Source organism: Macrobrachium nipponense, chromosome 6, assembly GCF_015104395.2.
Source record: "Macrobrachium nipponense isolate FS-2020 chromosome 6, ASM1510439v2, whole genome shotgun sequence".
Classification (NCBI taxonomy): Eukaryota; Metazoa; Arthropoda; class Malacostraca; order Decapoda; family Palaemonidae; genus Macrobrachium; species Macrobrachium nipponense.
The window spans coordinates 93,652,089-93,659,588 of NC_061108.1; the positions used below are offsets into that span (position 1 = coordinate 93,652,089).

General features: G+C 33.4%; 1 protein-coding gene across 1 annotated transcript in view; it reads right to left on the bottom strand.

Moving 5' to 3' along the window:
• The window catches only part of LOC135216334 (pituitary homeobox 2-like), a 66,865-nt gene that overhangs the window by 23,689 nt on the left and 35,676 nt on the right, over positions 1-7,500 (bottom strand). The window lies entirely within an intron of this gene.

Consider the following 7,500-nt stretch of genomic DNA (forward strand, 5'->3'; position numbering starts at 1 on the left):
CTCTTCATACTAAGAATTCCCTAGAAACTACCAAGTTTCGGTCCGAGATATCTCTTGGATATTTTTTATGGTATGTTGAAGAGTAAACACCTCACGTGGTATTGTTGCATTATTTTAATTAACTGCAATGCTGGATGGTCAATATTACTAAAACAGCATTTTCTTTATATCTATCAGTAAATCAGGAAGTATAAAAATTAACTTTTATTTTATTAAAGAGAAGTGTTAGTTTTCAGTCAATACCCGTAAGTTAAACGGAGCAGGAAAAAATACCGACAGAAATATCTGTCCATGAAACTCTCAGCTGCAGCCCATGAAACTTCCAGCCACGGCATGGTGGTGACAAGTGTTGTTGGCACCTCTGGCGATGGCAGAAGCATGATCATGGCTAACTTTAACCTTATATAAAATAAAAACTGCTCAGTCCAAGGGGCTGCAATTTGGCATGTTGGATGATTGGAGGGTAGATGATAAACATACCAATTTGCAGCCTTCTAGCCTTTGTAGGTTTTAAGAACTGAGGGCAGACAGAAATAGTTCGGACGGACACACAAGATAGCCATATCACTAGCTTTCTTTTACATAACACTAATAACCAGCAGAAGTAGGTATCTCATAATGACTACACAAGCGACAGCTAATTGATGACTGATTCCATATAAAAAAAATGAAAAACTGGTGTTATGACAATAAAGGACATCAACACTGAAGGCAAAGTTGATCTATTGTCTAAAAGCAAGAATCCCAAAACTCAAATTGGTCTACGAAGTCAGCCAAGGAATTTCTGAGGTCATGCATTTGCATCGAGGAGAAGGAGGAGGGGGAGGAGGGTGTAGGGAAAGCCTTACAGACAGCTGGAAGGACCACGTGGTCAGACCCAGAAGAGGCCAGCCGCCACAAGCAATGTCAGGATCTCCGGGATCTGAAGAGGATTTGGGATTCAATTGTGCGGGGGAGGGGGTGATAAACACGGCCTGTGGTTAAACCTCCTTGGGTTAAGCCCCTGGGCGAAACTTCTCTTTGGGTTTCAGTTCAACCAAGACCTTCTCTTCTTTCCTTCCTTTCTTCAATTCCTTCCCAACCCCAGCACCATCTCTCTCTCTCTCTCTCTCTCTCTCTCTCTCAACCATCTCACACACTCATCAACTTGAAGTAAGGGCTGCTCTATGAGCAAGAGCCCGTGCTGGCAAAAGGAAAGCTCAGTCAAAAACAACAACTCTCTCTCTCTCTCTCTCTCTCTCTCTCCATCTCTCTCTCTCTCTCTCTCTCTCGTTTTATGGTATTTGTAACGTCGCAGTTATGATGACTATTCTTACTCGCTTCGGAACCTGGTAATTTCCAAGGAATTCATTGTATAAACAGGAGAAAAAAATGAGAGAGAGAGAGAGAGAGAGAGAGAGAGAGAGAGAGAGAGAGAGAGAGAGAGAGAGAACTTCCTTGGTTCCTCTTATTCTAAGGTTGTTCCTTGTGAAGCTCAGTTCATAATTGTAAAGATATCATCCATTCAATAAAGCACAACGCGAATCCATATAATCATTTTTCAAGTGTGAAACAATAAGACGAACTTAAGAGATCTACCCTCGTTTGGCCAAGCTAACTGCTCTCACAACTGACTTCCGTTCAAGTATACAGAATAGAAGTGTGTTGGTCTTTATGGTATCGATACATCGACATTCAAATAAAGCATCCATATGCTTTTATATACTTCGCCTAAAGCATTTAATACCATAAATGGTTCAGGAATTACATTCATGCATACATACACATGTACATACATCATACGTACATACATACAATTATATATATATATATATATATATATATATATATAGATATATATATATATATGTATATATATATATATATATATATATATATATATATATATATAATGCTCACTTTCACTAGATATATACATATGTATAGTATTTTTTAATAATCAAACTGATTAACAAGTTAACCAAATCTTTTACTCAGTTAATTGGAATTTTTGCTCACAAACATTTCGTCGGATCTCTTTGTAGTTCAGAGATCTACATCTCTCCATTTTAGCTGGAGTATCAGCCAAACCAATCTCCCCCTCCCCTCCTATTCATTTTGTTTTCCAGTCCAGTGGCCAGGCTGTCATTAAATAACCATTGGCACTAATTACTGTCAACAAAGTTACTAACCAATTTCCTGCGCTGATAAACTCTCCCGCGCTCTCACATTCCGAGTTTCTCTAAGAAATGCCCTCTTTGTTTTCGATATATATATATATATATTATATATATATATATATATATATATATATATATATATATATATATATATATATATATATATATATATATATATATACATATATTAGTCACAGACGTTGAACCCCATTCATATGGAACAAGCCCACATGGGCAATTGACTTAAAATTCAAGCTTCCAAAAATGTGGTGATCATTAGGAAGAAGAAAGGGGTGGTAAAGGAAATACAGATAGAAGATATCTCAATTATTTAGAAGAAAAAGTACAATAATTAAATAAATATATAAATAGACACAAATTTATTAAAAGGCAAAGGAGATCAGTATAGGTCTCATGGTGTTTTGGACACGAGTATTTCTTAACTTAATTTTGCAAGCCATAAAAACTCGCATAGAACCATTCAACGGTCGCCCCTTAACCAAGGCCAGTATAGGCCTTGCCCTTAACCAAGGCCAGTATTGGCCTTACCCTTAACATACACGAGACATCTCTACACGACATGAAAACAGAAAAGGAAATCGGATTAATTATCTTCTATCTTACTCCGAATATCCAGGTGGCCACAGCACTTAATGACAGCAGGTAAGAACGCTCACTGGGACAGGAACACCTCCCTGCTGTGTTAGACAGAATTACTGAGGCTCTTAATGACTCCACAGCGGAAGATCAAAAGAGCCAACAGCTGACCAGTTCATGAAGAAAGGGTAGTCATAACACCGAAGGCCATTATAGGAAGGTGACAGTAAGACGATAGTCCAATAAAAAAAAAAGTCTTCCGGTATCGAAATTTGACCCTTGGGACATTACTACTGACTGACTTATTAAGTTCATCTGGAATCATAAATTAATACCTCTGGGTATATTTGTATTGGTCCTGAGAGTGCGATTATCACAACAGCTTGATAATTATTAAAGCGTCACTCGAATCTCGGAGGTTTCCTAAGCAAAAACGTAAATATTGCAGCGTTTCTACAATATCTACCTATCTATATTGCCAGAGCTGAATTATTATTATTAATTTTTTTTTTTTTTTTTGGTCTATCAAGTTTTCCAATTCGACTGGGTGGTATTTATAGTGTGGGGTTCCGGGTTGCATCCAGCCTTCTTAGGAGTCCATCACTTTTCTTACTATTTGCTCCGTTTCTAGAATCACACTTCAGCATGAATCCTGGAGCTACTTTAGCCTCTAGTTTTTCCAGATTCCATTTCAGGGTTCTTTTTTATAGTGTTCCTATGATTATGGGTACAATTTCCACTGGCATATCCCATATCCTTCTTCTGTTTTCAGGTCTTGATACTTATCCATTTTCCCTTTCTTTCTCATAAACTCTGGTGTCCCATGGTATTGCGACATCAATGAGTGATACTTTCTTTTTGATTTTGTCAATCAACGTCACGTCTGGTCTATTTGCACGTATCACCTATCTGTTCTGATACCATAGTCACAGAGGAATTTTGCCTGATCGTTTTCTATCACTCCTTCAGGTTGGTGCTCGTACCACTTATTACTGCAAGGTAGCTAGTGTTTCTTGCTCAGGCTCCAGTGGAGGGCTTTTGCCACTGAATCATGTCTCTTTTTGTACTGGTTCTGCAAGTGCCGGACATTCGCTTGCTATGTGGTTTATGGTTTCATTTTTCATATTGTACTTCCTACATACGGGAGAGATGTTATTTCCATCTATCGTTCTTTGAACATATCTGGTTCTTCAGGCCTGATCTTGTGCCGCTATTATCATTCCTTCAGTTTCCTTCTTTGGGTTCTCCCCTCTGTAGCCATTGCCATGTCTCATCGCTGGCTAGTTCTTTAGTCTGTATCAAGTATTATTATTATTATTATTATTATTATTATTATTATTATTATTATTATTATTATTATTATTATTATTATTATTATTATTATTATTATTATTATTATTATTATTATAATAATAATAAATAATAATAATAATAATAAAATAAAAATAATGAAAAAGAAACCCACAAATTCAATTGTAACTTGTTTACTTGGAGTAAAACTAAATGTAAATACTTAGAAGTAAACAAGTTACAAATTGAATTTGTGGGTTTCTTCTTTTCAATCTTCAGAAGAAAACTGAAAGAAGTTTTTGTTTGGTTCATAATAATAATAATAATAATAATAATAATAATAATAATAATAATAAGTTTACTGCTATTATTATTATTACTATATTATTATTATTATTATTATTATTATTAGTTATTATTATTATTATTATCATCATTATATTATTATATTCTCTCATAATCGTTCCAACGATAGCAATTTTTTGTCTGGCTTTTACTCAAGAAAGAGGCTAGGTAACGAATCTGCGGAAAATCTACTACCATTTTAACTTGCTTTATTATTATGCATTGTTAGTTCCCGGTTAATTTACACATCCCAAGCATGTAAAAAAGGAAATCTTTATAAATTCCAACTAAAGGAGATTTCGACAATATATCATTTTTGTATCGCAAACTCGTACGTAAGTGCGAGTTTAATGAGCATCAGACGTATATACTTATTTATGTAATAAAGACATTATTATTATTATTATTATTATTATTATTATTATTATTATTATTATTATTATTATTATTATTATTATATTATTATTATTATTATTATTATTATTATTATTATTATTATTCACACCCTTGGAGCATCTCCAAAATAGTGGATTCCTTAACAACTGGGTATATTATTATTATTATTATTATTATTATTATTATTATTATTATTATTATTATTATTATTATTATTATTATTATTGTTATTATTCACACCCTTGGAGCATCTCCAAAATAGTGGATTCCTTAACAACTGGGTATATTATAATAATAATAATAATAATAATAATAATATAATATAATAATAATAATATAATAATAATAATAATAATAATAATAATAATTATTATTATTATTGTTATTATTATTATTATTATTATTATTATTATTATTATTATTATTATTATTATTATTATTATTATTAAAAAATTCTATTTCCAACGTTTTCAGAGAATTGGTGCAACCAAACAAGATACTGTTTGAGCTATTCAGTGAAGCTGTACCAGGAATGAACTGGAGAGTGTGTCAGCGACTGATCTGACACGGTTCTTGAAAATCATCAGATGACTAAGGTCGGATTCATCAGAACCTGACTGCTTTATTCAGGAGTAAATGACTTTTGAAAAAACCGGAGTAATCTCTGATATGGTGACGTCCTTTCGACATAAGACTAGATATTATTATTATTATTATCATTATTATTATTATTATTATCATTATTATTATTGTTGTTGTTGTTGTTGTTGTTGTTGTTTTTATTATTATATTATTATTATTATTATTATTATTATTATTATTATTACTCTGCACGAACACGGACTCTGGTATACCACCCACCAGAATCCCAGGTTTTTAAAAATAAAAAAATAAAATATTCCTGCATTTTTTTTTTATAAAATACCAATATGAATATTGGTCAGTGATCAAATAATATTGCTGAGCCAGAAAAGCGATTAATAAGGGGAATAGAAAAGTTATCATATAAAATTAATTCGCTAAACACAGCCATACTTTTTACTAACGTACCCATACCATAAAAGAAAATTAAGATAGGGTACATTCTGCAAATCCTAACCCAAGGACATTATGTATGTCCAAAATTTCCGAATAAGATACATTTATTTTGTATACCTTTATAGGTCCCAGGGGTGAGGGAAGTCTTCCCCAAGTTGGACGACTACAAACTATAAGTGGCGTTTATTAAGTTTACTAATACTGATATAGAAACAAAATACTGCTATACATTGCATTCTATAACAATACAATGATGATGATAACAATTATCATATTTTTAAAATCATTATTATTATCATTAATCACAACAGGTTATACAATCTTCAATTCGTCTTTTGGCATTCCGAAAATAATGACTTCTGTCAATCAAGAGGCAGTTTACTCTCCGTCTAAGATCATCCGCCTTATGACAGCGCACAAAGTGGATATATAACAACTTATGGTGACATGTCCGAGATCATAAAATTATTATTCACTTAGCCATTTTTTCATTTTCCAATTTTTTTTTAAGCCGCAAGATAGCGCAGTGACAGTTTGACTTTTTTCAACCTTTCTCGTGTTCCATGCTAAGCAAAAACACAAAGATACAATAAAAAAAGACGAGTAAAAAGAATACGTGATGTTTAAGACAAGATTCGATCGGAGAAGAAAAACAGAAAACCAAAAAAAGCGAGCAAAACCCAGCAAATAGAAGGTCAGTTGCAGCAGTATTTTGTTGCAACGCGAGCGAATTGAAATAGTTGGGTAATTCAATTTGCAACAACGAGTCAAACCAAATATAGTCGAGGGGGAAATCGCGCCACGAAACTGGATATTCAAAGCATGTGTCGCCCTGGTGTTGATTTCGTGCGCTGACAAAGTCAAATCAAATTAACCTGCGTCAGAGAGTAATGACTTTTTGTTTACTGTATCGCCCCATCCTGGTAAAACCCTCCTCAGCTGGTGGCCGCCCTGTCTCCCGTCTCAACGATTCTCCTTTTTCGTTACTCTTTTTCATCGTCACTTCAGACCTTTTTTTTTTTTTTTTATCTTTTTTCATTTTTCCGTCTTTCTTCCCCGCGCGTTTTCCATTTTTTTTTTTTGTGGCTGCAATTGTTTCTTTCATTTACTCTTGCGCTTTTTTTATTATTATTATTTTCGTATTTCAGCTTTACTTTCCTGCTAGAGTAATTTGACGCACATGTTCTAATCGCTATTTTGAGTTGTCTTCAAGTTTGTGTATAATTAGAAAATACTCTAAAGGTTCTCCTTAACACTAGGGATAAATTTTACCTTTAAAATGGGCAAATTTCATTTTTTTTATTAATGCTGAAAGGAAAAGAAATCTTTCGTTCCCATGACTTTGCCAAACTGTATTTTCATATAAATATTCATGTTACACATTCTCTGCTTCTGAAAGGATAAAAATTTTAGGGCCAAGGGTATGATTTTATAATAAAATAACTGAACTACTACCTAAGAGTAGATGAAATCCACATGCATAGAAACCGTAGACTAATATAGATGGATGGACATATTATTACAAAACAGTCCAGTCAACAGTCCAGTCAGAAATTTACACATGACTACGGCTTCAAGCTTCTTGGATTCCCCATTAGCCTTAGCCAAAAGGATGAGATACTCCAATTTCTCCAACCTAAGTTTTCCTAACTTAACATAACCTAGAAGCACAACA